At 43.3% G+C, this 13273-nt stretch overlaps 1 long non-coding RNA gene across 6 annotated transcripts; it reads left to right on the top strand.

Moving 5' to 3' along the window:
* The first annotated feature begins 146 nt into the window (after nt 1–146).
* On the top strand, nt 147–3253 carry LOC127293928 (uncharacterized). Of its 6 annotated transcripts, none has more exons than XR_007846237.2 (3): nt 147–701; nt 974–1784; nt 1991–3253. It is a non-coding gene; the product is annotated as an uncharacterized lncRNA (long non-coding RNA). The 6 variants fall into 6 exon arrangements; XR_011742825.1 differs by having other exon boundaries at nt 147–1078; nt 1372–1784; XR_007846238.2 differs by having other exon boundaries at nt 147–1154; nt 1372–1784.
* Nucleotides 3254–13273: the final 10020 nt, after the last annotated feature.

Here is a 13273-nt window from a genome sequence, read left to right as displayed (position 1 = left end):
TCAAACTTAATTTTATAGAAAAAAATGTAGTACTCCCTTCGATTCAAATAAATTGCCACAACTTTCTCTATCTCTACTATATACTTATAAAAAGACTAAAATGGTTCCTTATTCTGCCCAATACGTTTTAGTTTTGGTCGTCCCACCTCCCCTCCCTTCGTCGCCCACTCGCCTGGCCAGGCATCTTTCGTCGTCGTGGTCGTACTTCCGTTCCATGTCGTGGACAGATCCGTTTTGCCCGTCCCTAAATCACGCGCCCACCTCGCTCTAATCCCGCCCCATCCCAAACCTCTCTCGCCCCTCCCCTTCCATGCCTACAGATCCACAGGCGACGGAATCGCCGGCGCGGAGGAGGCCCGAGGTCGGCGAGGAGGCGCCGACCGTCCCTACATGCCCATCTCTCTGCCCTAATTTTCCTGTCCTCAATCCCTTGCAACGGCGCGTGTCGGAGGGTTCTGCGGTGTTTATCATCTATGTTTCTCCTCCAAAGCCCTAGCCGCTCTCTGATCTTGGCATCTTGCCACTCCAGGCAGTCCGACAACACACATGCAGTCACGCCAACGATCGGCGGGTGTGATTTCCCCCACGCAGCTGCAGCTCCTTCCACCAAACCTGCCCGTCCGGCCGTCCCTGTCGGTTGTCCCACGGCCGCTGCAGAACAGAGCAGGACAGTCCAATCTTTGATAGTCCCTGCCTCCTTGGTAATTTCCTCAAACAAATTTTCCCGTATGTATTTTGTAGGATCTGGTAGCCTAATTGCGTATGGTTTTAAGGAGTGCTAAATTTGGTCATTTGTACTTCTATAAAATATTCTATCAAGTCATGATTTTCATAGATACTTCAAAGAGATCAACACCAATATTTAACTGAATTTGTTTAATCAACATGCCCTCCTATTTGTGTGTGCTTCAGACTTTTTTTAAATAATTATTTTGGCCGTGCAACACTGTGTTTTATCTTTTGCGAGCCCCAGATGTGCTACAAAAATCTGAGCAAGCAAGCATATATTCACCCAATGTTGCGATGCCACCATGGAGCAGATGCTGGTGATATATGTTGCTGCACCAGCCGAGCTGAGGTAAAAGAAGTGAGGAATGGATATTTGACCCAGGATTTGGTCAACTCATGTGAATATTTTGTTCCTCGCTTCAAGGGTAACCTTCTACTTAGTTCTGAGATTCACTATTGTCGAATGGGTTGGATTTTTCTCTTAATATTATATCTGTTCTACTCCCTAGGGCCGCATATAAGTTCTGTTTAAGTATTGTCTTTAGTTTTCTGAACACCTGTTTGTCTTGCATGAGGTACAATCAAGAAGTTATTGAGACCTTTGTGAGAACGATCTTTTTTTTTGTTTTTTTTCACATTCAGTTTTATTAGCGCTAAGCAGTGGCCGTGAAGCGATTGAGTAAAGGAGAGGAGTGGAGAGGATGGCGGAAAAAGGTGCCACCAGTGTTGATTCTCTCCGGGGCGACGAGGAGCACGGTCATGCTCCAATCCACTTTTTTGTTTCAAATTAAGTTCTATTCACATTTTTATATGTGATATGCCGGATCTTCAAATTTGCAATTGGGCTTATTGAGATTGTAGATTAATGCTCAATCATGATAGATTACATGCATGGAAGGTCAAAGTCATGATAATTTCATTTTCAAAGTTATCTAATATTTAATGTTCTGAATTTGTATGCTCTCTGATTTGTCTTTACAGCTACATGATTCGGCTTTATTTTTGAATGCTCGCATTGGACAGCTGATTATTAACAAGCTTCGTTCAGCATTAAGGTCAGTAAATGCCATCATTTTTCATTTTGTATGTTCTGTTGTCCAGTTATTGGACGAGGTATTCAGGTGTGTGTTGTTAAGCCCCTGGTTTTACCGTAAATAGGAGAGCAAATTTGCAGAACAAATGTTACCAGGAGAAAAGTTTAGAGCATATTTCTAGATTTGAGTGAGATTTTTTTAAAAAAAAATATGTGTATCTCATTCAGGTCATATCTGAAGAGATTGGGATGAACCTTGAGAACTTTGGTTCTCAGATGTAAGGTACATGTAAAAAGGTATGACTACTAGAAGCCTGAGCATTTTTTTATGTCTTTGCAGTATGCTAATTGTAAGCATAATATTCTGATGTTGAAAAATCTCTTAACATCTTGCAGTATAGTTATCATCCCAAGGTTTTAGTCTGTGGATATTAAGCTTATTATATTTTTACCAAATTGTTTTATCAATAAAATGCTCAATTCAGCTGATTGTTTCTGAAGATGACATTGTTTTCTTGATGGAGATGGGGACAAGAACATTGAAGTAAGAGCAGAACAGGTTCATGCAGTGTGGATTTAAAGTATTGGGACATGTGTATTCCTTTTCATCTTATTTGAATTATGTTGACTCACATGAATATTGTGTTACACTGTAATTGAGCAAAGCTTTCTGATTATGGAAAGGAAAAGCTGCTGGAGCTGTCAGCTAGAGGTGTTTCCGTTTTAAAGGTGAGATAACTTGAATGTGGTACATGCAAATTTGAGAGAGAACCAGAACTCCTTGTTTTATTTGCTATTTTACAGTTATCAATTTTGATAAATGTACTAAAAGATAAATGCTATCTCGACTAGCATTTCATCGGGATTTGAAGTGCAGTGATGGATCCAATGTATCATCAGTATTTTTTAGTCATGGCTAAATAGAATTGCAGTGATGATGTATTAGTTTCACCAGTAGTTAAATGATATCAGAATCAGACTAACAGGTGAGGAAGCGGCTGAAGGGGTCAGTACATGGTATTTACAAAGTTCATGTCTTCTTAACAGTGAATGCTAAATTTAATGACTCACTCTTACAATTGATGTCCAGAGAACATCAAGCATGCAAATTTTGTAAATGTTTGTTTCATACATGGCAGGGTGTAAATGATGAGATCTTCTCGCCCTACACTTTTCTTCTTTTTGTTGCATATGCTGATATAGAAGAAGGAAGTGTATCTCCACAAAAGGATTTCTCAGAATTTAAAGAATCAACTGGTATACTAGATTGACTCGCCGGGGACACACCGAGGGGAAGGAGATAACCACCGCTCTGGGCATTCAGCATCAGGTGTCAATTCTTTTGGCTGGTAGGACAAGGGCGACAAGGCAGAGCCTACGGGGAAACTAGACGGACAAGGGGAAGTCTACAGTGATGAGGAAGTTTTGTAAAGCTACTAATATCTGCCCGCTTGTACTATAATTTCTCTAAATATAATGTTTTTTCATGCACTGAACTCTCCTTGAGCAAAGGGAAGGAGAATGAAATTCAATAGTAGAAAAGATATACAACATGAGTAAGAACCTGGAGGCACCAAGATAAACAAGTGAGCTTGCTCATATTTTCATTCCACATATTTTCAATCCTATTGATGGATAAAACTTATAGTTCTGTTTTATTTAAAGATTTCGTTCCCAACAAGCTGCACAACACTGGCTTGGCGAATTATTTTTAAATAATACACTTTTTGTTTATTTTAGAAATAATACTCATTTTTAGGTTTGCCACGAATAATACACCGTCGGGTTCGTTGAACCCGATTTTTAAATATTGGGGTAGCAGAACCCGAGTACATAAAATCGGGGCAGGCAACCCCGACTCATTCTTTTGGCGAGAGGCGAAAAAGGAGAAAGAAAAGGAAAAGAAAGAATCGGGTTTTAGAAACCCGATATTAGTGAATTGGGTTAGGCGACCCCGAGATTCCTGCATATTTCGGGTTACTCTACCCCGATTTTGAAATTTCGGGTTCCTCTACCCTAATTCTGAAATTTCGGGTTCCTCTACACCAATTCCTTCTTTTTCTTTTTCCAACACGCGGAAACAGGATTAGTCGGGTTCCTCTACCCCGATTTTGAAATTTCGGGTTTCCTAAACCCGACAGTGTATTATTCCTGGAATATCTCAAAACTGAGTATTATTTCTGAAATAAACAAAAAAAATGTGTATTATTTAATAAAAAATCGCACTGGCTTGAATCACTATGTCGTTGTGAATTAGATTTTGAAGTTTTGTTTGTTGTTAATTTTTTAAAACGAGATGTCTATTGTTATTTGACCAACAAAGGAATGGTTGTTCGGGATTTAAAAAAATTAGGTATACCTAACACTAAAAGTTGTGTGACATTTTTTAAATTTAGATATTCTACTCCATCCATTCCATGAAATTTGTCTAAGATTTTTTTAAAATTTAGGTATAGATATCACTAAATAGCATCTAGATACATCAAAATTTTGATAAATCTCAGACAAATTTCATGGGATAGAGGGAGTATTTAAATATCTTGTATCTTGAACATGCTATTTTCACCAATAATTTAGTTGTATGTTTGTGTAGACGACCACAATTTTCGTGATGTACATACGTAATCTTTTGATCTTTTGCATCCTCCACACTGTAATCTTTTGCATTCTCCACACTTTTTGTTTCAGACATTTGATGTTTTTGTAGATTGTAAAGAATGGCATACCTGTGTGGCGCGATTGCGGTATGTATTCAGATATTTCACCGATTGGTACATGTTCGTTTATATATGAACAAACATAAAATTTATCTGCTGATACACGCTACAATCTTTTGCTAGCACGCGTTGAATCGAATTAGTGATAAGTCGATTAGGAAATTTCATGTATCAAAAGGAGAGGTTGTTCAGTTGACAATTATGATGGTCCAACACAAGTGTGAGACAAAAGTAACAAGAAGACCAAGAGCTTGGAACCATGCAGATGCACCTCAATGTTGTCTTGTTATTGCATTCGGTATTATCATGATGTAGTATATTATGATATCCTTGATTTGTTCTGCATTTTGATAGTAATTTGTGAATTATATATGTACATTGAGAAATAAAATTTGAGAACCCGTAGCAACGCACGGACATTTATACTAGTATTTATATATGGATGTACCTAGACGCGTTTGTTGACGAGCATGGTAGGACAATCTATGAATCGGTACGTGAAGTGGACAATTAATATAGTGACAGATCTCTCTATAGAAGGCCAAGCTATGGAGAGAAAGGAATGAGGGAAGATCATTTCTTCGGAGTACTGGCGCTAGTCCTCCGAAGAAATGTGCTTCCTGGCAGCCATCAAAGGAAGGAATTCTGAAGCTAACTGTAGATGCTAGTTTCCAAATCTCAACATGAGAAGGTGCATCTGGATTGGTGGTTCGTGATCATGTAGGAATATTGAAAAGAGAATAGGCTATAATGTATGAAAATGTTTCTACAGTATTGATCACGGAGGCTCTAGCCATTCGTGATGGAGTCAAACTTGCTGCTGACAGTGGCCTTTCCCGCATCGATGTCGAGACGGATGCAAATGAGGTCGTTAAGCTATGGAGAGAAAGGAATGAGGGAAGATCAGAGATTGCACCAATTCCGCGCGAGATAGACGAACTGGGAAGTAATTTGAAGTACTTCCAACTGAATTTCATTTGGTGGGACGCAAATGAAGCAGCACACCTATGTGCTAAGCAGGCTACATCTAATAGAAGGAGATGTTTATGGATAAATTATGTTCCTAGGTTTTTAGTTGATTGTCTCCAAAAATATTGTAAGCCTCATGATTGATGAATGAAAGCTACTGATTCATAAAAAAAAAAGACTAGATACATGCATATCTAGATAAAGTTGAGTTAATTAATATGAATCAGGAGAGTAGCATGTACGACACTTATTTAGTATCACTAGATTCGTTTTTAAATGAAGTTTCATAATGTACCAATTTAATATCGTATATTCTGCTATTTTTCTGTAAAATTGATCAAATTTTTAAAAAGTTTATAACTTAAATAAATCTAGATGTATCATTATATGTAGACGGAGGGAATACAGTAGAGCAGTAATAAACTCATTGTGAAAGGCAAGTTAGAGCATGTTTAATTCGTAGGATTTCACGGACGTAGAGATAGAAAAGACAAAAATATGATAGGAATGTGTGTGCAATCTCATAGAGTTGCAAAAGCATATACGAAATTGAGTGTTTGATTTGCAGGAATAGGAAACACATGAATCTTTGAAACCATAATTATATCATGATTAAAATAAATGTAAAGTTAAGTTTAGGTCATTATTATGCAACTTATGACCATTGTCTTGTTCTTAGTGTATAGAAATGCAAAAAAAAAGAGGCATGAGTAGATTCTAGAACTAGATGATACCCCGCGCTTTGCTGCGAGAACTCATGCGGACTCTCCAGTCAACTATATTATATAACACGTAAAATTAATAAAACTGTTATTTAGTAGCAATGTGCGTACTGAGTACCCAAAAACAATGAGAGGTTGCAAAGTTGAAAGCGAACCATCAAAAGGAAGAAATCTGAGCCTCCTTTTTTTTTGTAATCTCCTCATTGGCACTCACGGACGCACGGGCATCAACACGAATGACTAATGAGCTTTGGTGTGAATGAATGATAGCCAAGTTTCACCTCCTCCGCAGTGTGTTGTCTTACACTTCCTAAAAGAGAAATAAATAAAAAAGTTAATCTGCTCACATGCAATCCAATATGGGAAAAGTTGCATGAACCACGCCAAATGGTTAGAGGAACAGGAGGCAAAAACTTACATCAAATGGAGATGAATATGCTTGCTGCAGACCCAATTCATCTGGCCGATGCACCTCTGACACACCGCTGCTTCAGGTGGAATATTGCCATTTTGCAGGAATTATTAAGAGAAAAAAGAGGCCACGCTGGTTAACTGCCTGATTATCCGGAAAAGCACGGCTATTGCATTAGTGCTTGTGGGCGTCGCGGTTGCCTGTAGAGATGCTGAAGAAGCATGGCCAATGACATGGAGAGGTGAGAGGGAAGGCGCAGGACTAAGGTGTCACAGGAAATCCTTCCCGGCAAATTGACTTCCCAAGAGCGAACCTGATGAATCCAAGACTACGGTTATATGGAGAGTGGAGACTGCGCTACCAGAGAAAGTGGAAAAGACATGGAGGATGGTCACCAGTGGCGTTCAGATTTCGATCAGAGCAGAGACGTTATCACCCAGATGCAGTGGAGCGATAGGAATTGATCTACTCCACGACTTTAAAGGGGAACAAATCCCTCCATCGGTTACTCTTGATTAGAGGATATGAAAAGGCAAAAATCCATCAATACCTTCTTCAGATAGTAGGGGCGTTTCATCGGTGTAATTGAAAGTATAGAGATGGTAAACCTAGAGGGGGGGGTGAATAGGTTTCTACAAATTTTAATTCTTTCTTTGCAATATTAGGCTTTGCGGAATATAAAGATGAGCCTAATGCAAACTAGGTGAAGCAACCTATATGAGGATACAACTAACTCGAGCACGAAGGCTCTCACAGTGATTAAATCACAAGTAAGGAGTTCGGTTAGAGATAACCGATAGCACGCGGAGACGAGGATGTATTCCCGTGTTCCCTTGCTTTGCAACAAGGTACGTCACGTTTGGAGGAGTGGAGGTCCCACGAAGGATTCCCCGCGCCACGAAGGCTCACCCTATTCTCCGGAGCCTATCCCACGAAGGAATAGCTCACTCACTTGTGGTAGACTTTGAGGTAGCCTCCAAACCTTCACAATCTTGCCCGGAGCAAATCCACAGCCCGGATGCTTCCGGACTCCTCTTGCCTACCTAGGGTTTCCAAGGAACCCTAGGAAGCAAGCTTCTCAATGAATACAAGGGGGAATGAGATTTGGCTTGGTAGAACGGTGGATCGGGTCCTCCTCTAATGATTCCCCGGAAGGATTTGAGTTTGAGTGGAGGAGGAGGGAGATCTGAGGCTTTTGGTGTTTCTAGCAATGGAGTATGAGAGAGAGAGCTCAAGAACAGTTTGTAGTGTAGTGCCTAACTGTTCAGAGGTAGGAGAAGACCTATTTATAGTGTTCTTCTAAATACGGCCGTTGGTCACTTGCCACATCAGCAGATTCTTCGAGAAACCCGGTCAACCGGATTTTGCGCCGGACAGGCCGGTCCACAGCCCGGTCAGACCGGGCCACAGACCGGGCCGGCCGGTTTCCAACCGGAGCTGGGACCGGGACTTGACCGGGCAGGCTTCTGGGCTTACTGGATGTGGCCCGGATGTCACAGGCGCAGAACCGTTCTTGACCGGGCCGCTGGTCGCGCCGGTTGGCAGAGCCCGTGGACCGGAAGCAGCCGGTCCGAAACCGGGCTGGTGACCGGACGCGCGCCGGATGGCCGTTTCTTTATCGGATGTCGCCCGGATGGCACCGGTCCAGGGTCCGATTGGCGACCGGGCTGCCCGGTGCTGGGCGGTCCGACCGGATTCGTGACCGGCCTGGCTCAGAAAAACTAGCTGATTTTTCGTCGAATTGGGGGGGTCTCCCGTTGCCTTTTGTTCCATTGCTACACCATCATACCTCTTTGGCTAATACCTGAAAGTCATCTTGTAGGCATGTATTAGTCCAAATACTCTAGCACGGTGTCATAGATACCAAAATAATGGATAAGGGTAAAATACCCTTACAATCTCCCCCTTTTTGGTATACGATGACAAACCGAGCTAGAGTAACACATAGATATTATGATAAGCTCTAAACCTTGATTCCATAGAAGATATTACGACAGCTCCCCCATAATGTGTGCACTTGGAGAGTTTGCGTTTGAATGCAAAGTGCACCATTTGTGGAATATGAGAAGCTCCCCCAATATCTTTAGGAAACAAGCATGGTATGGACAAGTATATCAACATATATAAGCATAAAGCATGATTATCCATAAAGCATAATTATCCTAATCATAGAGTAGCACACATAATAGTCGTCCATACATATCCATACACGAATCATTCAAAGTAGCAAATGGTTCTTGAGAAATCAAAGCAAATACGCACAAGCCATATAAAATCCAAATAAAGCAACTCCCATGGCTTGTGACAACGAAAGAACCCCGTAATTCTAGACTCTACTCTCTTCTCCCCCTTTGGCATCGGAACACCAAAAAGGCGAAGAAAAGAGGAGAGATGCTAGCGTCCCATCAATAGAAGTGGGGCACCGCGGATGGAGAGTTGCCATCACCATCCCCATCGTCATCCTCGTCATCATCATCCTCATCATCATCCTCTTCATCATCATCCTCATTACCGTCATCATCCTCTTCATCATCATCATCAGCAGGAGGTGCATGAGCAAATCTACCACCAAAGTACAGAGAAGGATCAAAGTTCTGGAACATCTCATCAGTGAGAGGAGGCATCTCCCAGTCTTGTGCATGGACAGGCTCCAACTCAGGGCCAGGAGGAGGGATAGGCACATTCCTAGCAGCCATGAACTCATTTTGGCGCCTCCTTGTCTCTTGGTTCAAAGCGAGACTTTGATGTGCAACATCATGTGTAGTTTTGCACATCTGCCATAAGCGAGAGAAGAACCGTGCGACACCACGCTGTGGGCGGCGAGAGGAGCTGGAGCTAGCATGGTCATGGCGTGCCTTGGACCGGCGCTCAGAAGGCATCATTTCCGGAACATCCGGGTTATCACCTTGGGCAGGGATTTTGAATGCTTCCATCCTGACCCGCTCACCTAAAACATTGAGAGGTGCGGGCACAACCTTGTTGATGAGCAGCTGAACGTACTGGGCAAGGTTAGGAGTCAACCTCTCGCGAACACAGCGCCGTAACTCGCAGTAGATGAGATCACAGCCATCAATAGGTTGCCGGTGCTCAGGGAGACAGTAGTACATCAAGTTCAGATGGTATGCACGGCATTCACTTGTATCGCCGGACTTGCTGATGAGAGTCTCACGGAAGAGCTTGGCAAGTAAGAGGTAGGAGTAGTACATCCCGGATATGGTGGGAGGTCCAGTGTGGGCTCGGCGGATAGCAACCAGCAATGTCCCCACGGTTGAACTTCGCTGAGAATATATCTTGAAGCCAGAAGTACGCCCTCCACCAAACCCCAAGGCTTCACGTAAATCAAGATAGTTGCAAGTGTATTGCTGTTTGCCCGTCATCCAAGTCATAGTCCGAGCTGCATCATCATGGAAAAAGACCGTGCGGTGAACCGTCTCACCAAGGTTGGACAATAGCACCCATCAGTAGGTGTCAAGCACATAAGATCATACAACCCCATCCGCCTCAAGGTCGCAACCACAAAGCGGAACTTGGTGGCTTCATACATTCCAATGACATCCTTGATGGCCTTGGGCATAACAATGGTGCCTTTCTTCATGTACTCGCGGGAGTCATAGAATTCTTCCCACATGACTTGCTGTGTGTTGGTCCAGAAGAATTGATCTCCCCCTGTGTAAGTGGGTTCCGCAAAGCGATAGGGGTTGGACTCTCTGAGTCTTCTCCATGCCCCAATATGCACACTACCAGTATGGAAATCTGGCAGTACCTCATCACCATCCTGTGCTGCCTCTTTATCTTTCCTCTTATTGGCAGATTTCTTGGTTCGGCCTCCAGTTGAGCTGCCACCCCTAGTCAGAGGAGCACGACCAGTAGAGCGCCGGGATGGAACCCCGGAGCTCCGCCCTCTCTTGGCAACATGGCCAGGGTTCGCTTCAGTCCATTCATCACCTGTGAATCAGCATAATAGGGAGAGGATAGCAAAGAGGTAAGTGTACATGTCATCAGCATATGTGAGGAAGCCAAAAGCATAGCCTAGGTTCAAGTGTCTCGACGAGATCATGCGAAAAAGCTGAGCGAGCCGGCGCAGGAGCCGGTCCGACCGGACGACAGACCGGATGAGCCGGTTGGCCATCCGGTTGACCGGGCTGTGCGCCGGACCAGCCGGTCGAGAGGCCGGTCGACCGGGCTGTGGACCGGGTCATGCTGAGTTGTAATGTTTGCCCAGAAATTCGACATAAAATCATGCAAAACTCACAAACTTGAACATAGATTATACCAGGAGAGTGAACAATGTGCATAGGAGGGGTGTGACACTCTAGGTGGCATGAGGACTTACTAACCCTAACCCTAACCCTAACTTTTCTCAATTTTCCTAAAAAATGAGCAATGTGGGAGGGAAAGCAAGAGGGAGAGGGATAGGGAGAAAGATTTACCCGAAGACATTGTCCTCTTGGCCTAGGTGAGCAAGAGGAACTCGTGAAGAAGGCTTGAGGACCAAATCCCCACGATCTCCCAAACTAGCTTGAGAGGGACCAAATGCTTTGGTGAAGATGCTTGTGAGATCCCGATCTATGTTTGTGTGAAGTTTGGGGAGAATCTAGTGGTGGGAAGTGCCTAGGATGTGGTGGAGATGATGGAGGCGGCGGCCATGGAGGTTTGAGAGGTGGGGGATAATGAGGAAGAAGATCCCCAAGGGGTATCCTCTTCAAAACATAACAGCCCGCACGGCCGGTCGGCAACACCCTGGCCGACCGGGCCAAGGATCGGACGACCCGGCGCACAGGCCGGTCCGACCGGGCCAAAGGACCGGCCAGAGACAATTTTCCCAAAAATGTGTCATTTTGCCTCGTTTTGCCCTTATTCTTTGTGTAAATGTGTGTGAGTGCTCATATGATGACATGTACATATAGATAGATAGATGATGATGAGATGAGCATAGACATGGGATGGGAAAACACAAAGTTCTCTAGGCATACCCATTGGAGTGAAAATGCAAACAAGATACAAATAGCTACAATGGGTATGATTCGAAGTATATCAAGAATCATAAGAGTATTTTGAAATAGTTTTTGCAATAAGATCATTTGGCCTTATATAGTCAAATCAAGTTGTAATGAAGGCTCAATGAGGGGCGGGGGATTACTCCCCCTATGTGAAAGCGCAAATGTCATGAGACCTCGAAGAGACATGCTTGGGTCCATATAATGACATTGGGTCTATTTATGTTGCACACATAGGTATGCATCATACCAAGACATGGTAAGATGACTATCCCCATATGTGCTATGCCTCTAAGCTAGATAGCAAGATAAATGCAAGAATATAGTGCAAGAAGTTAATCAATCCAAGTTTTTAGGATCAAGAATACCAAGTTCTCCTCTCAAGTTAACAAAGCGGGCTTCATCCAAAGGCTTAGTGAAAATATCCGCCAATTGGTAGGTTGTTCCCACATGAGTGAGATCAATATCCTTATTGGCAACATGATCACGTAGGAAGTGATGGCGAATGTCAATATGTTTGGTGCGACAATGTTGAACCGGGTTGTTGGCAATCTTTATTGCACTTTCATTGTCACAAAGAAGAGGCACCGTACCAAGAGACACACCATAGTCTTTCAAGGTTTGCTTCATCCATAACAATTGAGTGCAACAAGATGCCGCGGATATGTATTCGGCTTCGGCGGTGGATAGAGGCGGTGGAGTTTTGTTTCTTGGATGACCAACTCACCAATGACCGGCCAATAAATTGGCAAGCCCCGAGGTAGACTTCCGATCAACCTTATCACCGGCCCAATCGGAATCCGAATAGCCAATGAGTTCAAAGGTTGACCCCTTTGGATACCATAGCCCGAGAGTAGGAGTGAGAACAAGGTATCTTAGTATCCGTTTGACCGCCACTAAATGGCTCTCCTTGGGAGCGGATTGAAAACGAGCACACATCCCTACACTTAGCATGATATCCGGCCTAGAGGCACAAAGGTAGAGCAAGGATCCTATCATGGAGCGGTATACCTTTATGTCCACATCCTTCTCACCGTCACATGAACCAAGTTGCCCCTTTACGGGCATGGGTGTCTTCATTGGACTTGCATTGGTCATGTTGAATTTCTTGAGCATGTCCTTCACATACTTTTCTTGAGAGATGAAGGTGCCTTTTGCAAGTTGCCTCACTTGGAAGCCTAGAAAGAACTTCAACTCTCCCATCATGGACATCTCAAATTTCCTAGTCATCAATAGCTCAAAAGCTTTGTTATGATTGGGGTTAGTTCCACCAAAAATAATATCATCAACATATATTTGACATATAAAGAGGCCACCCCCTTTAACCCGCTTGGTGAAAAGGGTGGAATCGACCGTACCCATGCAAAACCCATCATGTAGTAAGAAATCCCTAAGGAACTCATACCAAGCACGTGGAGCTTGCTTGAGACCGTAGAGTGCCTTATGGAGTAAATACACGTGGTTGGGTCGGCATGGGTCTTCGAAACCCGGGGGTTGAGCCACATATGCGGTTTCTTTTAGGGGACCATTCAAAAATGCACTTTTCACATCCATTTGATATAATTTGAAATTGTGGAAAGATGCAAATGCAAGCAAAAGACGAATAGCTTCAAGACGGGCTACCGGCGCAAAGGTATCCTCAAAATCCATACCTTCTATTTGGGCAAACCCTTGCGCCACTAACCTTGCTTTGT

The sequence above is a fragment of the Lolium perenne genome, chromosome 4, assembly GCF_019359855.2.
Source record: "Lolium perenne isolate Kyuss_39 chromosome 4, Kyuss_2.0, whole genome shotgun sequence".
NCBI lineage: Eukaryota > Viridiplantae > Streptophyta > Magnoliopsida > Poales > Poaceae > Lolium > Lolium perenne.
The sequence above is the reverse complement of the archived record's forward strand: the minus strand, read 5'-3'. Positions and strand labels throughout refer to the sequence as shown.